General features: G+C 44.0%; 1 long non-coding RNA gene across 2 annotated transcripts; it reads left to right on the forward strand.

The window, feature by feature from the left end:
* LOC122443091 lies at positions 1–26,565 on the forward strand. 2 transcript variants are annotated; one of them, XR_006269912.1, is made up of 5 exons: positions 1–732; positions 824–947; positions 4,516–5,529; positions 6,568–6,692; positions 26,359–26,565. It is a non-coding gene; the product is annotated as an uncharacterized LOC122443091 (long non-coding RNA). The 2 variants fall into 2 exon arrangements; XR_006269911.1 differs by lacking the exon at positions 26,359–26,565 and adding an exon at positions 6,906–7,091.
* Positions 26,566–26,586: the final 21 nt, after the last annotated feature.

Here is a 26,586-nt window from a genome sequence, read left to right on the forward strand (position 1 = left end):
AAATACAGTCACAATCTGAGGTCCTAGTGGTTAGGACTTCACCATGGAATTGGGACACAATTCAGCCCATTAACAGCCACTCTTTACTCAGTAAGTGCACAGAAACAACTAGCCAGGGTTGCCATTTAATTTGTCGACCCCCAGCTAAGGCCAAAACTCAGAGATCTTTAGGGCATGTTCAATGAGCTGAAATCTAGATCTGGGACTCAGAAGACAGGGCTCTCTGGCTCTGCTGTTATCACATCAGGAACTTACTCCACCCCTGGGCATCAGTTGCTCCATAATATAGTCCAGTAAGAGAGAACTGGTTGATCTTAAAGTTTTTTAAATAAACTACGAAGAAGTAATCACTAAACTTAAGCAGTGGTGCTAGAAAAATATATGGACACCATCATCAGCTCCTAGATTTTTATCCTTCCTGCCATGTGCCATTTCTATTAGCCCATTCTGAATATAGAACTCCAAAGTATTGCAAAAAGCATATTCAGATGCAGAATATATCAAAATTGTAGGTTATGGTGAGATATTTTTTCATGACAATTTAAAAAATATCAAGTCTGCATTATTGTAGCTATTATAAATAGTGAACAATATAGGGATAAAATACTGGCTTTCATTTTACCAACTTATTAAGGATGTCAAATCAAAAATGGATGTAAATTTAAGTGTACTAGTGATGAGTTTCAGTGTTTGCTGCTCACTTTCTGGTGGAAAAGATACAGTTACCATCTGGTAAGTATGATTGGTAACTTGTGTGTGGATGCTGCATTTCCTGAATGTTAAGTAGCAGCAACACTGTGTAATTTTGCTAATCCTTTTGCAGGAGTGGGATTTTGTGAAACGACAGGACTGCAAAGTAAACCATCAAGGAAGAGCTGTAGCCAAGAGAACAGCAAAAGAAAAAAGTCCTGTGAAGGATCAGAAATAGAGCAGCCCACAAGCTGATGGTAAGCACACAGTTCAGGTAGGACATTATCAGGCAACCCCACACACATTGCCTCTAAGCCGAGCACCTGGAAGAGCCAGTGCCTTCCTGGGATTTTGCTCTGTTCTCATCAGCACCCGGAAGTAAGAATGACTGCTCCATTTCAGTTTAGAAAATCTAGTAGTGGTAATTTTGGGGGGGACTACTGTGCTTAGTTGCTCAGTTATGTCCGACCAACTCTTTACAACTCCATGGGCTATATAGCCCACCAGGCTCCTCTGTTCGTGGAATTCTCCAGGCAAGAATACTGGAGTGGGTTGCCATTTCCTCCTCCAGAGGATCTTCCCGACCCAGGGATAGAACCTAGGTCTCCTGTGTCTCTTGCATTGCAGGTGGATTCTTTACCCAAAGTCCCTGAGATCCAGTGGGGGTGGAGGGGTCTTTGGCAGAAGTGCATGATCTTAATTTAATGCCTGTTATTCTGCCTTTCCTTTTTTAACACCGGTGAAATGAAATCTCTGCAATTCAATGGAATATAGGGTGGGAGGCCCCAAACTAATTCCCAAATTCCATCAGTGGTGTGGCAAGGTAATCAGGAGAAGATCGCTCATCTCCACTCCTGTGGGCAACAAAAAGAGATACTGCCTCCATCTGGAAACACCCAGCAGAAGGTGTTACCCAGGTAGCTTGTCAGTTGGAGTAAATACTCAGAGCTCTGAGCATCAGGGTACAGCAGACTATGATTCTGGATGGGTGTTTCTAGATCATTTTTGCTCAGGAATAAGGAGAGGGAATAAGTACCACTGTTGTCCCCCAAACTCAACCTCATGTACAGCTCAGCCTAACTTGGGTGGTAGGTGAGAAAACAAAACACTGTTTAAGCAACTCTCTCTAGGTCATGCAACTCTTTTCATGTGTTCCCTGTCTCAGGACAGCTAAGGTAAGAAGATGCTGTGCCTGCCCTGGGCCACAGCCAGAAGTGCTCTCCCTTTGATGGGCTTTGCATAGCCTCCCCCTCCCCAAATCAGAGCCAAGCAATAGTGGGCTCAGGCAAAAGGAATCCATGTGCTCGCCTTTGAATTCCTTTGTTAGTCTCAGGAGGAGGTACTATGTGAACTTCACAAATGAAAAACTAGGAGAAGTCAAACGATTTGCCAGAAGTCACTCAGTAATTTGACAGTGTGGTATGTCTGCCCCAGATTCCATGTTCCAAACCACCATCCCCAAGCAATAGCCATGATCCACTATGTCCTGACTCCACCCCAGGGGGCTCGACTAGGGATGCAGGTTACAGCCCCAGTGTTGGCCCAAGATGGGGAAGTGAGCCCATTTCATCTGTGGATGCTATCAGAACTGCTGAAATGGATACTTGGCCCCACTAAATGATTAGAAGAGCCCAGAAAAAGGAGGTTTCTTCAGCGATCAGGTCTCATTGATATGTGCCCTGCTTATTCTGCATCCCTGGACTATTTACAGTAGATTTTGGATAACTTAGCATTGCAGCCCTTCCAAGCCTCTCCAACACCCTCCTGCTGTTTACTGTCTTCCATAATGGACTCTCAAAACTCTATATGCTACAGAGTAAGATCTAAGTAGAGTGTGTTTGTGTGTGCATGTGTGCACACACATATGCAGATACACAGGGAACATCTGAAAGGATTCATAGCAGCCAGTTACCAAGCACTGCCAGCTGCTGTGGAGACAGTGATGAGTAAGAATAGGTCCCTGCCCTCTATAATCAGTGAGGTAATAGATTCAGGAGGCACACGTATTGTATTGTCTGCTATGAAAACAAAATATTTTAAAATATTACAAATTCCAAATCAGAATTCGCATTAATGAAATTCTAAAGAAACTTGCTACATTAAACTTTTTAGCATCTTTCCATTCATTTAGTTTATCCTTAGGGTGGTGCTAGGGGATGAATGGAGTGGGCATCCCCTTTAATAGCGGAATGCAGGCCTCCCTGCAGCTTCTCATTTACTCCACACACCCCCCCCCCCCAAACAAACCAGTTCCCCAGAGTCCTTAGCACTGAATTCTCAGGGAGATGAGTCAGGGTCACAGTGAGCCCCAGACCCATGTGTGTGAGCATGTACATACAAACACACACATGCAGTGCACCTGCCCACCCCCTTGGGAAATTCAGAACTCAGGCCAGGCCTGATGGGCCCAGCAGATCCTGAGAGCAAAAGCTACAGAGAAGTAAGATTAACAGAAAACCCAGAGAAGTCAGGGAAACCACACACAGCTGCTGTCTTTTTAGTGGGAATGAGACTCTCTCCCCACACTGGAACCACCCAGAAGAAATGCCCCAGCTGTCTTGTGGTTCAAAGAATAATTCCAATTCTCAGTTTAGGAAAAGGGCTTGGAGTCTAAAGCCAGGACCCCTGCCTGTTCCCCTAAGCCCCACCTCACAGACCCCTCCCCAAAGTTATCTCCCACCCTTCTCTTACCCCCAGCAAGCTACCCTTGAAATCAGAGACTCTTGGACTAAACTGTGATTCCAGTCAAAATGTGAACTAAATCGTAAGCTGTTAGTTACGTCAGGTATACCTTGGTGTAAATGGAGTGACCGCATCCTTTTTAAGCGTGTTTTGCTGGGGACTTCTCTGGTGGTCCAGTGGTTGGGAATCCACCGGCCAATGCAAGGGACATGAGTTCCGTTCCTGGGACCAGGAAGATTCCATGTGCCTCGGCAACTAAGCCTGTGTGCCACAACTACTGAAGCCCACACACCCTAGAATCCATGCTCCACAGCGAGAAAAGCCCACATTTGCTGCAACTAGAGAAAGCCCGCATGCAGCAACAAAGACCCAGCACCAAAAAATAATTTTTTAAAAAAAGAGGGAAACCTTAAATTTTTACTAGATGAACCAAACAAAACACATCTTTAAACTAGATTTAACTCATGGGTGACCTAAAGTATTGGGTTTCCCTGGTGGCTCAGTGGTAAAGAATCCTCCTACCCATACCGGAGACGCTGGTTTAATCCCTGGGTTGGGAAGCTCCCCTGGAGAAGGAAAAGGCAACCCACTCCAGTATTCTTGCCTGGGAAATCCCATGGACAGAGGAGCCTGGTGGGCTACAGTCCATGGGGTCACAAAGAGTTGGACACAAGTTAGCAACTAAACAATAACAACAAACCTAGCATTATCTTAGGATTTCCTAGGTATTTACACCGGCCCTCACCCCCAGTTGATAATAAGATCTACCCATTATCTAACCCCCATTGTTCTTACTGGAGCATTGCTGCTGCTAGTTGCCTCAGTCGTGTCCGACTCTGTGCGACCCCATAGACGGCAGCCCACCAGGCTCCGCCATCCCTGGGATTCTCCAGGCAAGAACACTGGAGTGGGTTGCCATTTCCTTCTCCAATGCACAAAAGTGAAAAGTGAAAATGAAGTCGCTCAGTCGTGTACGACTCTTAGTGACCCCATGGACTGCAGCCCACCAGGCCCCTCTGTCCATGGGATTTTCCAGGCAAGAGTACTGGAGTGGGGTGCCATTGCCTTCTCCGACTGGAGCATTAACATTTCTCAATTTTACATGATAAGAGTTAATTCAGTTCTCCTCTGTGCTGCTGACAGTTCTTCCAAGGCTCTGCTCAGCTCCAAGATGGAAATTAAAGCCGCACCTCAGCCATGAAGCATCTCTGACAGCCTGAACTGCATCTCTCTCCCCGCCAGCTCCTGTGGGCGTTCTGAAGGGACCCATGATGAGCTATATTGTAATGTCTGAGCCCTTTGACTCAGCTGTCAACACCCATTCTCTAAACCAGTGGTTCTCACTAGGGCAATGTCTGCCACCTAGGGGACATTTAGCATTGTCTGGAGATATTTTGGGCTTTCCAGGTGGTGTTAGTGGTAAAGAACCTGCCTGCCAATGCAGGAGACAAATGAGATGCCAGTTTGATTCCTGGGTTGGGAAATCCCCTGGAGGAGAGCATAGCAATCCACTCCAGTATTCTTGCCTGGAGAATCCCATGGACAGAGGAACCTGGCGGTAGATATTTTCATGGCCGAAGTTTGGGGGAGGCATCTAGTGGGTGGAGACTAGAAGTGTCACTGAACATCCTACAACACATGGGATGGCCACCCACAACAAAGAATTATCCAGCCCAGATGTCCATAGTCCTGAGGCTGAGAAAAACTGCCTTCAGCTGACCCTGAATGAGCTGCTTGAGGTCAGGTCCATGTCTTGTTTAATGCTGTGCCTGAGGGTCTATGCCCCAGGGGCTGGCATGCAGGAGGTACTCAAGTACTCAAGGGGGTCTAAAGAGAGAGTCAGTCTCAGCCCAGGAGCACACAGCTGAGTCAGGGAAGGGACCACGTGCACACCGGCTTTCCTCCCCACTGACAGTGCAACTGGGGCGGGACAACCATGACATGGATCGCTGAGAGGGGCTTCATGAGTATGGGGAGAGGGCCTTAGAATTGTTTAGTGGGGCTCTTAAGGTTGCAGGAACAGAAATGCAGGGAGAGAGATGAAACATTCACTGTGGAGATGAGTGCATGGAAACCAAGCCTTGAGAAAAACAGAGCAGCTGCAAGAAGGCTGGGCTGGGACCTGTCACACTGGCAACTTGCGTGAAGAAGATGAAGGTAAAGCCCCATCTCCTACACCCAGGTTCATCCCGACTTTCCTGCTTACCCTTGACCAGGGCCCCTACCACAGCCAACTTATCCAGTAGCCACAGTGCCTAGGGTGCACAGTGCTTTTTAGGAACCCACACAAGCACTTTAATGTTAATTTCTTCTAGTATCAGAGGAAAAATGAATGTAATAATAGAGAATATAAAACAATGAATCCAGTCTGGATTATCTTTGTCTTAATACCAATGCAGGACATTTTTATGGGGAAAGGGCCCTGCCCACACTCTCCAAGTGCCTCTGCACCTACACTGTGACCTCTCAGGTGCAACCTCCGTGGGCCACCTGTCCTAGTCTGTAAATGAAAATTCCACAGAGAACCCACTGGAGACATTTTGCATACAAAGATGCAGCTAGGAAGTACACTGACTTTGATGAATTTTCCTTGGGAAAGGGCTTTCCGGAAAGGACTCTTTTAAGTCAATTTAATTCCTTGATCAATTTTCTATAAAGCCCAGTTAAGCCATTTCCAATTTTTTCACTTTTTTCATTTCGAGTTGACTGAAACTATTTTCTTGGGGACTAATTCTTTTTCAAGTAAGTTTCATGTCAGAAATTCAGTTCATAGATCACAATTTTGTCAGTACTAGATTTCACTGATGATAGATTCTGTCATGGCAAGATCTCTTCTGTGACCTTATTTCTACCAAGTCCACTTTCCAGGGTCAAATTTTGTTCTAAATTTGATCAGGAATATTTGATTCTTTCATGTAGAAGATAACAACCTGTCTAATTTAGCCATCTCAGTTTTTCTTTGTATTACATAGAAGACTTATAAGTCTCTAATGATTTCTTAGCTTATGCCACAAGACAGTTGAGACTGCATTTTTGAGATGGAGAGTTAGGGTGGGGCCAGAGGGGAGGCAGAGTAGAGAGAATTAGCAGCACTCCCGAGTTGCTGAGTGCACACAAGATGTCTTGGGGAGGGAAGAGAATTGATGGGAGGATGGAAATATTCTCTGATCTGGCTCATCTTTTTCTACTCTTAAGTTGTAGGTCACCTGAACACCCTTGGATCAACTGGGTATAAGAGGAAGCCTGTGGTATAAAATAATACCATGGCCTAGATCTTCCACTGAGTCAACTGCTGGGACAAGCCAGTCCATAGGAAGGAGGTAAGGAATGAAACCAGTGCACTTGGGCAAGAGTTTCCACCTGGAGAATTGTCTCCATGTCAAGAAGCACTTCCACGTATAATTATGTCCCGTGATTTCTAAACAGCGCTGTGAGGCAGGCTGTGTTGCTACTGATTCATTAATGAGGAATGAAAATAAGTCCAGTAAGGTGGGTCCTCTGGTTCCTCAGGAGTTCTCTGTTATACCTTACAGCCTCTCTGAAGAAGGATCTTCAGGAGGTCTCCTAACCTTTCTGGGGCCTGGAACAAGAGTGCAAATGGAGGCCCACCTATCACATGACTAAATATTTGAAAGTCCTCAATCAGGCGCACAGGTTCTTTAAAGAAAATTGTCTTCAACTCCTACCTTAACAAATATACCTTAATAATGACAAAATTGAAAAATAGTGTTTTTCATGAGACTGAAAACTGGTTGTTTTTTCCTGAACTTTTTATTTTATATTGAAGTATAGTTGATTAACAATGTTGTGTTGGGAAAGCTGGTTTTTATATGGCTGAAAGTTAGTAAAATATCAAAGGTGACTGAGTTTAATCATTACCATGTACATCTGGAGTTTCCCTAGTGGCTCAGTGGTAAAGAACCTGCCTGCAATGCAAAAGATGTAAGAGACGCTGGTTCGATCCCTGGGTTGGGAAGATCCCCTGCAGAAGGAAATGGCAACATACTCCAGTATTCTGCCTGTAGAATTTCATGGACAGGGAGCCTGGCGGGCTACAGTCCAGAGGGTCTCAAAGAGTCAGACACAACTAAAACAACTTAGCACACATGTACACCTGAGTGTTCTGTTGATGGGCTAATAATATTTGAAAGACTGTTGAGGGCAGGAGGAGAAGAGGGCAACAGAGGATGAAATGGGTGGATAACATTGTCGACTCAATGAACGTGAGTTTGAGTAAGCTCTGGGAGATAGTGAAGGACAGGGAGGCCTGGCATGTTGCAGTCCACGGGGTCGCAAAGAGTCAGACACGACTGAGCGACTGAATGACAACTACAATAATTTCTGTGTGGAGACACTTCAATTTTCTGAGACAACAGCTACTGGAATCAGTTGTATATTCCTTAAAGTGGTCCTTAGATTCAGAAGTGATTCATAAATTTTACATGTTCAAACCGTGTAATAAGCTTATTCAGTTCAGTTCAGTCGCTCAGTCGTGTCCGACTTTTTGCAGAACCGCAGCACACCAGGCTTCCCTGTCCATCACCAACTCCTGGAACCTACTAAAATTCATGTCCATTGTGTTTGTGGTGCCATCCAACCATCTCATCCTCTGTTGTTCCCTTCTTCTCCCACCTTCAATCTTTCCCAGCATCAGGGTCTTTTCAAATGAGTCAGTTCTTTGCATCAGGTAGCCAAGTTTCAGCGTCAGCATCAGTCCTTCCAATGAATATTCAGGACTGATTTCCTTTAAGATTGACTGGTTGGATCTCCTTGCAGTCCAAGGGACTCTCAAGAGTCTTCTTCAACACCACAGTTCAAAAGCATCAATTCTTTGACACTCAGCCTTCTTTATAGTCCACCTCTCACATCCATACATGACTACTGGAAAAACCGTAGCTTTGACTAGATGGACCTTTATTAGTAAAGTAATGTCTCTGCTTTTTTAATATGCTGTCTAGGTTGGTCATAGCTTTTCTTCCAAGGAGCAGGCACCTTTTAATTTCATGGCTGCAGTCACCATCTACAGTGATCTTAGAGCCCCCAAAATTAAAGTTTCTCACTGTTTCCATTGTTTCCCCATCTATTTGCCATGAAGTAATGGGACTGGATGCCATGATCTCAGTTTTCTGAATGTTGAGTTGTAAGCCAACTTTTTCACTCATCATTATAACAGGAAATGTTACATAATATTCTAATTTTCCCCTATAAATTTCTCTCATTATAGATTTCAGCATCTCTTCAGGACTCCTTGACTGTCTAATGGTTAAGACTCTGAGCTTCCAATGCAGGGGGTCACAGTTCAATTCCTGGTTCGGAACTAAGATCCCACATGCCATGCAGCATGGTCAAAAAATATGTATATATATTTCAACACCTCCTGAATCAGTATCTAGTTTGGTGCTACCCCAAATGCCAGACCATAAAGTATTTGTTGCTGGTCTGTGATGAGGCAGGGAGGTTGTGATAGACTATGCCTAAGCACACTCTTTAATTCTGCTGGTATTTTTTCATAGACAAGTTTCTGATAAAGGCAGCAGTATGTTAATTTACATTCCTTGATTAGCGTGAAGAATCCATGTAGTATTTCTTAAGTTCTTTTATATTTTTCAACACTGGGACATTATAAAGAAAGCCCCAAATACCAGTATTTTGCTCATTTGTCTAAATCTCGCCGTTGAGATTCTGCCTTAATCCACAATGGCTAGAAAATAGACTCTATAAACTGGACTTTGTGGATGTGAATCTTCTCTTTTTGAGCCATATGAGCGTTTTATTTCTGCTTTCTACTTTCCTTACATTTTATTAGTTTTATTACATATTGTGTATGAAGGTTCTACTTACAAAAACGTTTTTCTCTAAACATTTAAAAATATTTTTAGTCCTTTAAAAAATGACACAGCCAATTTAAATTTATTTGTTTTTAAAAAATAACCTTTCGCTAACATTATTAGTGGCAAGTACATAATTAACAAACTTTTAAAGATACCTTCATATTCTGCCAAAGTCCATGGTTTGCCCTTTATTTGAGGATCATCTGGTGTTTCATTGAATCCTTCAAGTGACACTGCATTTTGTCCAGATTATAAGACAAGTTTAAAAATAGCTTGCTGGCATTCCCACCAAGTCTGTGAGTCAAATAGGTGTTTATCAAGATATTCTGCCTTGGGAAAGATACAGAAAATGTCATATATAATCATTGAATTGTCCAAAGGATGCTATGCCCTGGCATGGTTGAAACCACATCCCGTACAACGAATTGAAACCATGAGCTGTACATAACACAAGGCTTGCCTCGCATTTTGGGTGACAATTCTGGCTCAGACCCCTTTTTTCTTTACAGTCATGTCAGTGGCATCATTGTAGATTTACCCTTGACAGTCTTTAAAAAGCCATGCCTAATTTGAAAGCGGTTTATTCAGTTTGTTGCTTTAATCAAAACCTTTACTCATGGGAACTCCCTGGTTTACACCTTTCTATAAAAGGTGTAAAATCAGTGAAATTCTCCTTAATTTTTACTTTGTTTTTCTGTAGTTCAAAATTCACGTAATAGCAACTTCTCTGGCGGTCCAGTGGTTAAGAATACACTTTGCAATGCAGGGGACGTGGGTTTGATTCCTGGTCGAGGAACTAAGATCCCAAGTGCTGTGGAGCAACTAAGCCCATGCACCACAACTACTGAACTCTCGTACTCTGGAATCCATGAGCCACAGCTAAGCCGTCTGTGTGCCGCAAGGAACGATGCTGCCTGCAGCCCCCAAGACCCACCACGGCCAGATAAATAGTGTAAAAAAACTCACCACCAAGGCTCACCACAGCCAGGTAAATAATATAAAAAACTCACCACCAAGGCCCACCACAGCCAGGTAAATAATATAAAAAACTCACCACCAAGGCCCACCACAGCCAGGTAAATAATATAAAAAACTCACCACCAAGGCCCACCACAGCCAGATAAATAATATTAAGAAAAACTCACAGAAGAAGTGTTAGTCATTCAAATGTGACCTTTTCCCTCATATAGTCTAATAGATCTCAGTAATAATTACTTCAAAAAATTATGTTCAGTTTCATTTTTCATTTCTTACCCTCCAAGTTAGTGATTTCATTTTGAATTTGATATCCTAGGTGATTATTTTGTCTTATTTTTTTTAAAAATCCATCTTACCTGTCTATTTTGGCATCAAGATTCTAGTCATTTCTACTAAACCTAGGCTTTATTATTTTGGTCTCTATATATATTAGTGGCTTTCTCCACCCCAAATAAAACATGATGTTTGGCTGAATACAAGCACATAATTTTATTCTTTTAAGAACATCCCTCTATTTTTCTTATTATCTTTATTGAAAACTATCCACAGTTGGCAGCTTATTCATCTCCTTTTTCATTTCTAGTATTCTAAGTGGGTTTGTTTGGGAGGAGGGGTACAGTGAAATCTGCTCACTTGTTTTTGGCAATGATTTACATTTTGAGCAGACTGTCTCTTTCAAGATTTTCTGTTTCTTTGTGCCTTTTTGGGTCTGAGTTCCACTTCCATAATTGCTCTTTCTATCATGATGTCTATTTGCACTCCTTCTCAATGATCCAAAGGATTAAAAAGAAGATGAATTACATCCAGGGTATAAAATTTGAATACGTTTTCCTCATAGAAATGTAAATTAAGTCAGTTGTAAAAATTAACTTTTTAAAAAATGTATGTGAAAAATTTATTTTTTCTAAAATATTAAAACATATCTATTAAACTTTAAAGGCCAAATACAAATGATAAGTAATGGGTATCAAAGCTTAAAATCAAAGTTACTTAAACCTGGAATTTCCAATTTAGTTTTTTGAGATTGTAATTAAATTTTCCTTAATATTTTCTAAAAATAAGACCACTGTGATTCTAGCATTCAGGATCCATCTAGTTGGCAATAAAACCTTTCCTAAAGCTTTGATGCATCATGTTTGTTGAATAACAATACTGCTAACATCTGTTTAGTGTTTATTAGGTGTTCTGACGGCCTTATGAAGGAGGAGGGATCACTCACTTCTTTGAGTGGGATACAGAAACTAAGGGTATATCCGAGCGTCCTCAGGCAGGCAGGGGCAGATTGAAGGTTTATGCTGGGTTTTTCTAAGTCACCACACACTGTGCCCCGCTAGGAAAGGCAAACAGGACGGGGCCCCTGAGCTGTTTTGGGCAGAACAATAGCCCCAGACCCGGAGTTTTCTCCTTCTTCACAGTGACGCCACAGCAGCTACTTCTGGTTCCCTCAGTCCTGAGGCCTGGGGTTCTGCAACCCCTAGCCCGAGGCCCTGTGGGGCACAAGGTGGGGACCAGACTGGCAGCTCCACTGCCAGTGGAGCTCATGCATGAACTCCTTATTGCCAAATTCAGACTCAAATTGAAGAAAATAGGAGAAACCGACCATTCAGGTATGACCTAAATCAAATCCCTTAGATTATACAGTGGAAGTAACAAATAGATTCAAGGGGCTAGATCTGATAGACAGAGTGCCTGAAGAACTATGGACGGAGGTTCATGACATTGTACTGGAGGCAGGGATCAAGACCATCCCCAAGGAAAAGAAATGCAAAAAGGCAAAATGGTTGTCTGAGGAGACCTTACAAATATCTGTGACTAGAAGAGAAGTGAAAGGCAAAGAAGAAAAGGAAAGATTTACCCATTTGAATGCAGAGTTCCAAATAATAGCAAGGAGAGATAAGAAAGCATTCCTCACCGATCAATGCAAAGAAATCGAGAAAAACAATAGAATGGAAAAGTCTAGAGATCTCTTCAAGAAACTTTAGAGATACCAAGGGAACATTTCATGCAAAGATGGGCACAATAAAGGACAGAAATGGTACAGACCTAACAGAAGCAGAAGATATTAGGAAGAGATGGCAAGAATACACAGAAGAACTGTACAAAAAAGATCGTCATGACCCAGATAATCACAATGGTGTGATCACCAACCTAGAGCCAGACATCCTGGAATGTGAAGTCAAGTGGGCCTTAGGAAGCATCACTACAAACAAAGCTAGTGGAGGTGATGGAATTCCAGTTGAGCTATTTCAAATCTTGAAAGATGATGCTGTGAAAGTGCTGCACTCAATATGCCAGCCAGTTGGAAAACTCAGCAGTGGCCACAGGACTGGAAAAGGTCAGTTTTCATTGCAATCTCAAAGAAAGGCAATGCCAAAGAATGCTCAAACGACTGCATTTTCATTAGAGATGCTCTTAATTTATATTAAGTGTGTATATGTATATGCCCAAACCCCCAGTCTGGGATTGAACCAATATAGTCCAATATAGAATTGGACTATAAAGAAAGCTGGATGCCAAATAATTGATGCTTTTGAACCGTGGTGTTGGAGAAGACTCTTGAGAGTTCCTTGGACTGCAAGGAGATCCAACCAGTCCATCCTAAAGGAAATCAGTCCTGAATATTCATTGGAAGAGCTGATGCTGAAACTCCAGTACTTTGGCCACCTGATGAGAAGAACTGACTCATTTGAAAAGACCCTGATGCTGGGAAAGATTAAAGGCAGGAGGAGAAGGGGACGACAGAGGATGAGATGGTTGGATGGCATCACCGACTCAATGGACATGAGTCTGAGTAAACTCCGGGAGTTGGCGATGGACAGGGAGGCCTGGCGTGCTGCAGCCCATGGGGTCACAAAGAGTCGGACACGACTGAGTGACTGAACTAAACTGAACTGAACTGATGCAGAACTGGGTACCTACTCGGTCAGCACAAGGGCGCCACCTGCAGGGCAGCAAGACCTTTCTCCGGCAAACTGCCTGAATCAGAGCAAGACCCAAACATGAAGAGGCCCAGCTGGATCCTTCAGGGAAGGAAGTCTTGACAGGTGCAATCAGGAAAGACCCACGCTACTCCCCACACCATTAGCTCAGTTATCCATTTTCACTTCTTCCTCTGTTAGAGGGAAAATTCTTCCTGATGGCTAACCTCAATCCCTCAGACTGCAATGGAAGCCCTTTTCACTGCACAAAAACAAAGAATAGAGCAAACTCCAGGCAGTTTTTTGTAGCTGCTTCTCAGGGTTTGCTGAGATATGGCTCACTAGAAATCTATCAAGAATTCTTGTCCCACTTGATTGATGGGAATGTAAACTGGTACAGCCACTATGGAGAACAGTATAGAGATTCCTTAAGAAACTGAAGATAGAACTACCATATGATCCAGCAATCTCACTCCTGGGCATATATCTGGAGAAAACTCTAATTCAAAAAGAGTATGCACCCCAATGTTCATAGCATCACTATTTACAATAACCAAGACATGAAACCAACCTAAGTGTCCACTGACAGAGAAATGGATAAAGAAGATGTGGTACATACATACAATGGAATAGCACTCAGCCATAAAAAGAATGAACTGTTGTAATTTTCAGCAACATGGATGGACCTAGAGATAATCAACTAAGTGAAGTAAATCAGACAGAGAAAGACAAAGATATGTTATCACTTATATGTGAGACTTTTAAAAATGATACAAGTGAACTTATTTACAAAACAGAAATAGACTCACAGACATAGAAAACAACCTATGTTACCAAAGGGGATGGAGTGAGGGGAGAGATAAATTAGGAGTTTGGGATTAACATATAGGCACTGCTGCTGCTGCTAAGTCGCTTCAGTCGTGTCCGACTCTGTGCGACCCCATAGATGACAGCCCTCCAGTCTCTGCCGTCCCTGGGATTCTCCAGACAAGGACACTGGAGTGGGTTGCCATTTCCTTCTCCAATGCATGAAAGTGAAAAGTGAAAGTGAAATCGCTCAGTCGTGTCTGACTCTTAGTGACCCCATGGACTGCAGCCTACCAGGCTCCTCCGTCCATGGGATTCTCCAGGCAAGAGCACTGGAGTGGGCTGCCATTGCCTTCTCCGAACATATAGGCACTACTATATGTAAAATAGGTAAACAGCAAGGACCTACTGTATAGCACAGGGAACAATAACCAATAATGGAAAAGAATCTGAAAAAGAATATATATGTGTGTGTGTGAGACTGAATCACTTTGCTGTATACTTGAAACTAGCACATGTAAATTAACTATATTTCAATTTTAAAATGCGTAAAAATGGATTTAAAAAAGAACACCTGTCCCATTCAGGCCAACCCTGTCCCTCCACCCCAAACTGTCACTCAGACCCATCTTCTTGTCTGACAAAGCTCCTCTGTGTGTGTGTGTGTGTGTGTGTGTGTGTGTGTGTGTGTTTAGAATCCTGCTTCCAAGTCACACCTCCACAGCCTCACAACCAGTGAGGTTAGGATTGTTACTGCCATGTTCAGATGATGAAACCCAGGCCCAGGGAGATGATGTAGCTTCTTTTTCAGAGTCAGGCAGGCTGGAAACAGAGAACAGATCTGATCGCAAGCCGAGGGCACTTCTTGCCAAGTGCAGTCTCCCCTGGTGTGGGAGTGGGGTGCAAAGGCAGCTTCCTGTGTCCATGCTGTGTGTAAATGGGGGTACGTCAGCCCCAGGTTGCACACTCATGTGCTTTGTATGAGTGCATGAGTGATTGAGACAATTTGACATATATTGACAAGATAAAAAGAGAAGAGAGACCTCACATACTCTGTATCATATACAAAGTTAACTACAAAATGAATCATAGCTCTAAATGTAAAATGCAAACCTATAGAACTTTTAGAAGATACAAGAGAAAACATTTGTCACCTTGGGTTAGGTAAAGAGTTCTCAGATATCAAAAGCATAATCTTTAAAAGAAAAAAGAATTGATAAATTGAACTTCAGCAGTATTAAAACCCATTGCTCTTATACAGAGTGAAAAGTCAGAAAGAAAAACACCAATGCAGTATATTAACGCATATATATGGAATTTAGAAAGACGGTAACAATGACCCTATACGTGAGACAGCAAAAGAGACATATAAAGAACAGACTTTTGAACTCTGTGGGAGAAAGCAAGGGTGGGATGATTTGAGAGAATAGCATTGAAACATGTATATTACCATGTGTGAAACAGATGACCAGTCCAAGTTCGATGCATGAAACAGGGCCCTCAAAGCCAGTATACTGGGACAACCGAGAAGGATGCGATGGGAAGGGAGATGGGAGGGGGGTTCAGGATGGGGAACACATGTACACCTGTGGCTGATTCATGTCAATGTATGGCAAAAACCACAATATGGTAAATTAAAATAATTAAAATTAATTAATTTTTAAAAATGAAGAAAAAAAAAACCCATTGCTCTACAAAAGACACTGAAAATGAAAACACAGACTAGGAGGAAATATTTACAAATCACATCTGTGACAAAGGACTTATGCTCAGAATGTATAAAGGACTCAACAATAGGAAAAGAAATAATCCAATCCAAAAATAGGCAAAAGATTTCAACAGACACTTTGCCAGAAAAGAAATAAGGCAAATAAACACATGAAAGATGCTGAGCCTTGTCTGCCTTAAGGTGGTTCCAGTGAAAACCACAGGGCAACAACTTAGAAACTCACCAACAAGGGTATGGTTAGATTACAGAGCACATGTGCCAGGGTATTTTATTCACTCTTCAAAATTATATTTTGAAAACAAACAAACAAAAGTTATATTTTGCTCTTCAAAATAACATGGGAAATACTTATGGGACAACGTATTAAGTAAAAGAACCAGGATTTAAACATACAAACAGTCGATATCCCAATCTGAAGGAAAAGAGTGTGTGTTACAAACGTGTATTTGATAAAGATGGAAATGCATAAAATGTGAAAAGGGCTCATTTCTGAGTATGACAATGATCAGAGATTTCAGTTTTATTTATTTATTTGGTTTAGTTGTGGGACTTGGGATCTTCGTTACTGCAACGTGGGGTCTTTCGTTGTGGCCCACACACTCTCTCTTTGTGGCGTGCCAGCTCTGGAGCACCAGGGCATGTGGGCTTAGATGCTCCGCAGCACGTGAGATCTTAGTACCCTGACCACGGCTCAAACACACGTCACCTGCATTGCAAAGCTGATTCTTTGCGACGGACCACCAAGGAAGAAGTCCCCTGTCCTCCAGGCACTCCTCTTCCACTGTGGATGCTCCTGCTACCCTCTCCTATGATGGGGTCCTCACAGACCCCTCCCACCCCCTTTCCTTCCTGATCTTCATTCTGTCCCCCTGGGGTTTCATTCACCCTGTGGCATCAGCAAGGGCACCCAGGACACCTGCATCACCGTGTCTGGCCTAAACTGCTCTGGTGAGCTCCAAACCCTTGCTCATCCACCCATCCTAACAGCAGGTGTTTATCACATAGCTCTTACCAACAGCAGCAGCAGAGGTGCCACTTTTACAGATCTGACATTCTAAAGAGAGTTCAGACAATAAACATAGCAACAAACAAATGAACAAATTAACTTCAGAACCTGCAATGTTAACAAGGCACCCAGGACAGCTGAATGCACATTAAAACTTGAGGATGTCTGTTGTACACCAGAGGTCCTCAAAGTGTGTTTCCCTAGCTGGTGGCCTCAGCAGCTCCTGGGAGCTTGTCAGAATGCAAACTCTCACTACACCCCAGAACCGCTGAATCAGAAACTCTGTGGGTAGGGCCCAGGAACTGTGTTTAATAAGCCCTCCAACTTTACTTCCTTACCTCCTCTGCCTCTCTGTACCATCAAAGAAACCTGCATCCAGACCCTGATTAGATGGTACTCTAGGACTCTGAGTGCAAGTGAAAGTCACTCAGTCATACCCGACTTTTTGCCATCGTGTAGACTATAGCCCACCAGGCTCCTCTGTCCATGGGATTCTCCAGGCAAGAATACTGGAGTGGGTTGCCTTTCCGTTCTCCAGGGGTTCTTCCCAACCAAAGGATCGAGCCCTGAGAAGGAACCCAGGCCTCCTTCTATGCAGGCAGATTCTTTACTGTCTGACCCATCTAAAATCTGCCATCTTCTCAGATGCCCAACTTTCTGAATAAAGTCACTATTCCTGCCTCAAAACAAAACAAACAAAAACAAGCCCTCCAGAGGATTCTGCACAGCCCCATAAAGGACTCCTAGGGGTAAGGGACCACATCTCATTTAGCTTGGTATCTATATTAGTTTCCTAATGCAGCTATAGGGCTTCCTGGGTGGCTCCATGGTAAAGAATCTACCTGCCAAGCAGGAGAGTTGGGTTTGATCCTTGGGTTGGGAAGATCCCCTGGAGGAGGGCATGGCAACCCACTCCAGTATTCTTGCCTGGAGAATCCCCATGGACGGAGGAGCCTGGTGGGCTACAGTCTACAGGGTTGCAAAGAGCTGGATACAACTGAGAGACTAAACACAGTAACAACAGTGCATCTATAACAAATCTCCACAAACACAAAGGCTTAAAACAAATCAGATTTATTGTCTTACGGTTCTGGAGATCAGAAGTCCAAAAGCAGTCTCCTGGGCTAAGATCAAGGTGTTGGTACAGATGTGTTCTTTCTGGAGCCTCTAAAGAAAAATCAATTTCCTTGCCTTTTCTGGGTTTCAGGGGCTGCTCACATTCCTCGGCTTGTGGCTGCATTCCCTCTGACCTCTAGTTTCACTGTCACACTCTTGCTCTGACCTCTGACCCCTGACCCTCCTGCCTCCTTCTCGTAAGACCCCTTGCGATTACAAGGGACCCATTCTGATAATCCAGGACAATCTTCCCATCTTGAGATCCTTAATCACATCGGCAAAATCCTTTTCACTGTGCAAGGTAACATATCCACAGGATCTGGGATCAGGACGGGAGCATCTTTGAGGTACCATTGTTCAGCCTCCCACACCATCTGTCCCAGAGCAGATGGTCAGCAAGGATCTGAAGAAAGAATAAATAAAGCAGCTGACCTGGTCCCAGGATGATGGGACCTCACAGTGATTCGCAGCACCTGGAAATGGACAGGTGCAGTGTATGTTGGGCAGGTGAGGCTCAGATGTGAGGATGGAGCCCAGCCGGCCGCCCTCACCAAATGCTGGAGAAAGCAGACCCACAATCCAAGGGAGAGCTGTTAGAGGGAGACTGGGGGCCATCTGGAGAGCTTGGTGTCTGCAGAACATGCTCTCTGGGGTCAGGTCCTGACTCAGTCATTTGCCAAGTGCGTAGCCTTGAGCAAGCCACTTCCCCACTCTGCACCTCTGGTGACTTGATCTGCAATGTGGGCTGGCAAAGCCAGCCTTGCCGGGTTATCGGGTTGTCAGGCTGTCATGAGAGAACCAGCGGTAAGGCATGAAGTTCCAGGCCCTGGAGGGGTGAGTGAGGGCAGAGGTGGAGGGTGTGAGATGGGAGCTGCCGCCAGGGCCTGGGCTGCAGGGGCGGGCTGGTGCTGACTGTCTGATTGCCTGGCACTTACCCAGAGGGCCCTGGCCCCAGCCCTGGCAGTCCAGGGTGAGGCTTTAGGTCTTACATGGCCCTTTCTCTCTGTGCAATTTGCTGACTTGATTTAGTCATTCATTACAGGGAATGGAACTCAGAGAGGGGAGGAGATGTGGGGACCCCAGGGGTCTAGGGAGCCTCACTATATGCCCCTGAGGTAGGAGCAGAAAAAATTCAGGATCTGGGTGAGAAGACCTGAGCTCCGTCAGCTTCCCTGAGCCTTTAAGCCTCAGTTTTCCCATCTGTAAGCAGAGATTCAATCCATCCCATTTGGCCCTGGCTGGGGAGGACAGACCAGAAAGGTGGAGGTTAACATGGGCCAGGGCTAGGAGGATGGAGGGAACAGAGCATGCAAGTAAGAAGAGGCTTTGCCTGGTGTCTTCTGACCGGGGGTTTGAAGTGAGCCTGAGAAAGGGCTGTTTGTCATTAGCTAGACTTGGGAATGTTATGATAAACACATCAATGTTCTGTAATTAAGGATACCAGTTTGGGGCTAAATTAAATATTTACACAGCCCTCAATTATCTTCTCCCTCTCTTTAGCAGCTCCCTCCCCATGCTAAAATATTGAGCAGGGGTTTCAGGAGTATTCGCAAACCCAACTGTGGTGCAGAAAGTTACTTGAGAGTGAGGGCGAAGGTGACCACTTTTAGCAGATTCCCAGATTGGCGTGTTAAAAGATGTTGCACTTAAACCTTTAAAAGGCAAACACAACAAGCGATGCAGGCTAGGTCTGACACAGGCTGGACCCAAACGGATCTTTTAGTATTTATTCAGAAACCACAACTTCTGAGGAGGAAGAAACTCCAGTAGGGCAGATGGCAATCTAATGCAGATTCAGCCTGTATTTCATGGCAGTAACTTGCCCTCTTTGGAGCTCACTGTTCCTACAACAGTTAATAGATCGCTACACCCCTGTTTTCTAATGTAGGAAACTGACTACAGGTACGCCCTATTTCCTGTAAGTGGACCATTTCTCAGAGGCTTGATCCTGTGAAAGCCTCAAGATTGGTTGGCTAATGTGAATAAGTCATATTTTCAGTGTACCTGTAGGGTATACGCTGTGGTGAACCACAGAGCCGACACGTTCCAGGAAAAATGGTACATATATTTCATTTTTGGAAATTGAAATGCACCCTCTGATCCTCAAGGAAGACAGTGTAGCATAGCGGTTGATGGCACAAACTTTGGACCAGTCCTGAGCCCCAGCTGTGAGACCTTGTATAAGTCACTACCTTAACTTTCCAGTCTGTGAAATGGGGACGAAGATAGTCATGGCTCTTAGTGAGCATTAAGTGAGATTCCATGTCTGTAGAGCTCTGGGTACCTAGTCTGTATTAAGAGCTTGGTAAACAGTGGTTATGACTCTCTTGAAATCCTCCTGTCATATTCCCCTCCCCCTTGAGCCTCCCTCCCTCACCAACTCCATCCCTCCCCTCTGGGTCATCACAGAGGACTGAGCTGATCTCCCTGTGCCGTAGAGCAGCTTCCCACTGGCTGTTTACACGTGATAGTACATTTCTTTTATAACCAGACATACACGCTGACTTAGGAAGTTGGGATTATGTTAGTATTATTTATTTCAACCTGTTTGCTTAAAGATAATATTTTATGATCATTATTTCACATCATTAAAAATTCTAAACAAAAAAAAAAAACACACAAAGAAGTCCTCCTGTCAAAGTGAAGACTTTTTGCTCTGCTAAACGTTTTGTGTAAATCTGGATGTCCAGGCCTTAAGCGGCAGGGTACCTCCCAGGGCTCATCAGCTGTCTGGCGCCGCCCTGCCCAGCCTCAAGCCCCAGGAGAGCACAGGGGAACTTTCCTGCCCCCACCTCTCACCGCTTCTGAGCAGGGTGGGGACAGAGAACACAGCAAGGCTTCTCTGGCCTTTCCTGAGAACAGACTTCAAAAGGTCCACATCCAGACTTTAAGAAAGCCTCAGGCCTGGCGCCAACTGCCCTCCTCCCGCGGGTCAGCACTCTGTCCCAGTTCTATTCCTACAAGTGTCCTTGCCCATCCAGGCGGCTGGGGTGGCTCTAGATAGCACTGGGTCCCCTCCCCTACTCAGGGGGAAGACCAGAAAGTGGAGGCAGGAGGCCCTTGCCCTTGGCTGAGACCCACCTGGGCTCAGCTCTCCTGCTAGCTTTGAACCTAGTCAGGGTGTTCCTGTCTGACCCCACAGTTATTCTTTTTGTTGTGCAGAGCAGGTGAAGCTCGGAGGCTGAGTAACCTGTAAGTCCCCCTTCTCCCGTGGCCCCTTAAAGGGGCACGCTGACAGAGAAGGCTGCCTGCCTGCGTGGGTGTTCGTTCACAGGTGAGGGCTGCGGGGCCTTGCCCTGCCTGTAAAATAGCTCTGCCGCCCCAGCCTGAAGACTGCTGTTTGCCTGAAACTTCAGCTTCTTTCAAATGCAAATACGCCACAGAGGCAGCCCACGTGAGGACCTGTGCTCATTTACACCTGCTTTGAATAAGTGCCTTCAGGAGCCCTTCCTGAGCTCAGGACTAATAATAAGTACTATTATTATGTACTCATATTTTTTGGCACAAACAATATTTCAACAGCACTAGAAGTCAGAAAAAGAATCCTCCACAATCCCAAACCTAGTACGTGGCCGTTTCGGTTTTCTTTTTCCCCCAGTTCCTCTCCAGCCCTCTCCAGGCACACAAAACAACATTTCACAGCCAGTCTCCTGCCCAGTGCAATTTTGCGATCAACACGGCCTTCGCATGTTGCAAGGATCTTCCCAATCAGCTCTGCAGAGGGCTGTGCCGCTTACCAGTGCTCAAGAGCTAGATGCGTAGCTTCCTTCACTTCCTGCTGTTAGATAAAATGCAGAAACTTTGTTGAAAGAGCTTTTTCATTCTTTGAGGATTATTCCCTTTAAGATGCATTCTCAGGTATGGGATTGTGGGGTTAAAGGTGATGTATATTTGTGTGACTCTTGAAAGAGAGCTGAGTCCAGGTTTTGCCCAGAGCCTGCAGACAGCTGGTGCCTGGGAGGCTGAGAGAGAGCAGGAGTGAGGAAGGGGGTCTCTGGGTTCACTGGGCAGTCAACATTTTTTTTTTAATATATATATTTTATTGAAGTATAGTTGATTTACAATGTTTCAGGTGCACCGTAAAGTGATTCAGTTATACATACACACATACGTTATTTTAAAAATTATTTTCCATTATAGGTTATTACAACATATTGACTATCGTTCCCTGTGCTATACAGTAAACTTTTGTTGCTTATTGCGTGTCTATTTTTTAAAATTAGAAATCTAGCATTCTATTCATTCTAAGTCAAACATGTGGAATCAAAATGTCATAAATTTTTTCATTAGGCAAAAATTCATGTTTTGAAAATATATATATTATACATACTATCTATATATATGTATACAAAAGCTTTTCTACTATGCTTGATCAAGGCTTGAGAACGAACATCAAAAAGAAAAGAGATGGAAAAGTTGGAAAACATAAACTAAATGAAATGGGAGCACCGAATATGAAAAAGAAAAAGTGAAACAAACTAGTTAAAAATAAGAAACCATCATATTGTCCAGTTGTTTTTAAACATGGCTGCTCATTAGAAACATATCTGGAGCTTTGGAGGAAAAAAAGCAATACCTAGACATTTGTACTTTTCAAAAACATTCCAAGATAATTCTGATATACACCTGGATTTTTAAAAATGACTACAGGTTTGTTTGTTTGTTTGTTTATTAAATGGTGGTTTTGGTGATATAGAATTCTATTACTTTTCTGCTGACCATTCCTGATACAGTGGTAATTAAGAGTAATAATTCCATAATCACAATAGTAAAAAATGTTTATCAGCTTTACAATCAATAATCAGACAAAACATTAAAGATAATTATAATTGCAAGCCATAATGGGAATATGATTAATGTAACAATATAAAATAATTACATACAATTTGGAGGATCAAGCAGAATGATGTGGTAAGTGGAAGTGCATACATGCACATATTTTCATCTGCCCAGCCAGTCTACATCTTTTGGTTTGTGCATTTAACCCATTTATATTTAAGGTAATTATTGATATGTATGGGCTTCCCTGGTGGTTCAGATGGTAAAGAATCCGCCTGCAACCTGTGGGAAACCTAGGTTCGATCCCTAGGTTGGGAAGATCCCCTGGAGGAGGGCATGGCAACCCACTCCAGTATTCTGGCCTAGAGAATTCCATGAACAGAGGAGCCTGGTGGGCTACAGTCCATGGGGTTGCAAAGAATTGGACACTACTGAGCGACTTAAACTTTCACCTTTCATTGATATGTGTGATCCTATTACCATTTTCTTAATTATTGTGGGTTTGTTTTCTGAGATCTTTTCCTTCTCTTGTGTTTCGTACCTAGAGAATTTCCTTTAGCATTTGGCGTGGAGCTGCTTTGGTGGTGCTGAATCCTCTTAACATTTGCTTGCCTTGGAAAGCTTTTGATTTTTCCATCAAATCTGAATAAGATTCTCGCTGGGTAGAGTATTCTTGGTTGTGGGTTCTTCCCTTTCATCACTTTAATTAAATACATCGTGTCATTCCCTTCTGGTTTGTGGAGTTTCTAGTGAGAAATCAACTGATAACCTGATGGGAGTTCCCTTGTATATTATTTGTCATTTTTCCCTTGTTGGTTTTAATATTTTATCTTTGTCTTTAGTTTCTGTCAGTTGGATTACTGAGTCTCCGTGTGTTCCTCTTTGGGTTTATCCTGCCTAGGACTCTGTGTTTCCTGGACTTGACTATTTCCTTTCCCATGTTAGAGAACTTTTTAGTTATTACCTCTTCAAATATTTTCTCAGGTCCTTTTTCTCTCTCTCTTCTCTTTCTGGGACCCCTATAGTGCAAATGTTAGCATGTTTAATGTTGTCCCAGAGGTCTCTTAGGCTGTCTTTTCTTTTTTTTTTTTTTTCATTCTTTTTTCTGTATTCTGTTCTGCAGTGGTGATTTCCACCATTCTGTCCTCCAGGTTATTTATCCATGCTTCTGCCTCAGTTATTCTGCTATTGATTCCTTCTAGTATATTATTTATCTCTGTCTGGCCAGGGTTCAGAACCACTGGACCACATGTTACATTTTCTTATTAGGGCATTTTTGGATGCAGTCACAGAGGACTTCTGAGGCTAGGTGAGGAAACCAGAGGTAACTTGGTGCCCACAGGGGGAGAGTGGGCTAAACCCTTTTCATAATCCCTGACTGCCCACCCCCAAGTCACCCCAAATAAAGCCCCACTCAACAAAAACAGTGCACTTCTTTGCTAACAAAGCTTGAAGACCAGTTCTCTAGCTCTCCCCTGGCAAGCAGGGGGCTCCCTCAAGCCCTGTGTGTAGAATAATTGAGGCCTTCAGCTACTGTAAAGACACTGCCTGGGCCTGGGAAGCTGACATCCGAAGCAGAGGCAGCTTCTGAACACCACGAGTCTGCTGACCCCTCTCACAACATCTCTGTTTCAATCTGAGCATCTTTACTTAGGTCAAATGACCTTGAAGGCCTTTCTGGATTCTCTGGATCTCGATGTAGACCAGTCCTGAGGAGCCCACTTGGCACAGGGCAGGCCTATGGCTTCCTTCAGGTCCTTGGGATGACAGACTCATCAGTTTTCATTCCAGTCCCGAAGAAGGGCAATGCCAAAGAATGTTCAAACTACCACACAATTGCAGTCATATGCTAGCAAGGTAATGCTCAAAGTCCTTCAAGCTAGGCCTCAACAGTATATGAACTGAGAACTTTCAGATCTACAAGCTAGATTTAGAAAAGGCAGAAGAACCAGAGATCAAATTGCTAACATCCGCTGGATCACAGAAAAAGCAAGAGAATCCCAGAACAACATTTCCTTCTGTTTCATTGACTACACTAAAGCCTTTAACTGTGTGGATCACAAAAAAACTGTGGAAAATTCTTAAAGAGATGGGAATACCAGACCAGCTTACCTGCCTCCTGAGAAACCTGAATGCAAGTCAAGAAGTAGCAGTTAGAACTAGACATGGAACAATGGACTGGTTCCAAATTGGAAAAGGAGTATGTCAAAGCTGTATATTGTCACCCTGTTTATTTAACTTCTATGCTGAGTACATGATGTGAAATGCCAGACTTGATGAAGCAGAAGTCAAATCAAGATTGCTGGGAGAGATATTGATAATCTCAGATATGCAGATAATACCACCCTTATGGCAGAAAGCGAAAAAGAACTAAAGAGCCTCTTGATAAAGGTGAAAGAGGAGAGTGAAAAAGCTGGCTTAAAACTCAACAGGAAACAATGGAAGCAGTGACAGACTTTATTTTCTTGGGCTCCAAAATCACTGCAGATGGTGACTGTAACCATGAAATTAAAAAACACTTGCTCCTTGAAAGAATAGCTATGACAAACCTCGACAGCGTATTAAAAAGCAGAGACCTTACTTTGCCAACAAAGGCCTGTCTAGTCAAAGCAATGGTTTTTCCAGTAGTCGTGTATGGATTTAGAGTTGGACCATAAAGAAGGCTGAGCACCGAAGAATTGATGCTTTTGAACTGTGGTGTTGGAGAAGACGCTTGAGAGTCCCTTGGACTGTAAGGAGATCAAAGCAGTTAATCCTAAAGGAAATCAACCCTGAATATTCTCTGGAAGGACTGAAGCTAAAGCTGTAGTTCCAATACTTTGGTCACCTGATGCAAACAACTGACTCATTGGAAAAGACCCTGATGCTGGGAAAGATTGAGGGCAAGAGGAGAAGTAGATGGCAGAGGATGAGATGGTTGGATGGCATCACTGACTCAGTGGACATGAGTTTGAGGAAACTCTTGGAGATGGTGGTGGACAGGGAAGCCTGGCATGCTGCAGTCCACAGGGTCACAAAAAGTTGGACATGACTGAGTGACTGAACAGCAGCATGTCTCTCCCTAGGGAGGCTCTCTGACCTAGCCTTGACCAAGGTGAGTCCCAGACAAGGTGGGTCCTCTTCCTCCCCTCTCAGCATCTTACCTGCTTCACACATACTCTTCATGGTTCAGCCTTTCATGTTCCACTCTCCTCAATCCTGCTCTGAAGACAGGATCCACACCTGCAGAGAGACGGGGCCCCCCACCCCAGGGGGGTCTGCCTGGGCGTCTGAGCTCTCTGCTTAGAATGCCAAGTTTTGTTGCTTCCTGGCAATGGGCTGTCAGCTCCTGGGTATCAGAAGAGGAGCTGGGGCACAGGGGTGGGTGAGCACAGGTCCCCCGTGATGAAAAGGTGTTAGAGGAAGCAGCTCAGAGGGTGCTGTTGAAACACCACAGTCAGACTAAGAAGTGGTGGAGAGGACGTGAAAAGGAAGTGAGCCCCCCAACTGCATACTCCCAGCAAGATCCCCATGTGGCTTTAGTCCCCTTTCTCCTTGTAACACAACTAGACCGGAGAAGATGCTGTAGGAGCGGGTGAGATGAGGGAGAAATTGAAGGAAGAAGGAAAAGAGACTGATCTCAAGGGGCCGCCAGGTGAGAGCAGTGGGAGGGAAGATACAATTCAAGCGGGTTGAATTGCGTCCCCTAAAAAGATGAGTCCGCATCCTGACCTCCAGTCACTGGGACTGGGACTTTATTTGGAAAGGGGTCTTTGTATATGTAATTAGGGATCTCTCAAGATGAGGTCATCCTGAATACAATGGCTGGTGTCCTTACACTAGGGGGAGAGGATGCAGTGACAAAGAGGGCCACGGGAAGAGGCAGGCAGAGGCTGGAGCGATGCCGCCACAAGCCAGGAACGCTGAGAGCCACCAGAAGCTGGAAGGGATGTGGACACAAGCTCCCATGGAAGCTTCAGAGGAAGCGTGGTCCTGCTGACGCCTGAATTCAGGGCTTCCAGCCTCCAGGGCTGTGGGGTAATCAGCTTGTGTTCTTGTGTGGTTGGTTGT

Source organism: Cervus canadensis, chromosome 6 (genome assembly GCF_019320065.1).
Source record: "Cervus canadensis isolate Bull #8, Minnesota chromosome 6, ASM1932006v1, whole genome shotgun sequence".
Taxonomy (NCBI): Eukaryota; Metazoa; Chordata; class Mammalia; order Artiodactyla; family Cervidae; genus Cervus; species Cervus canadensis.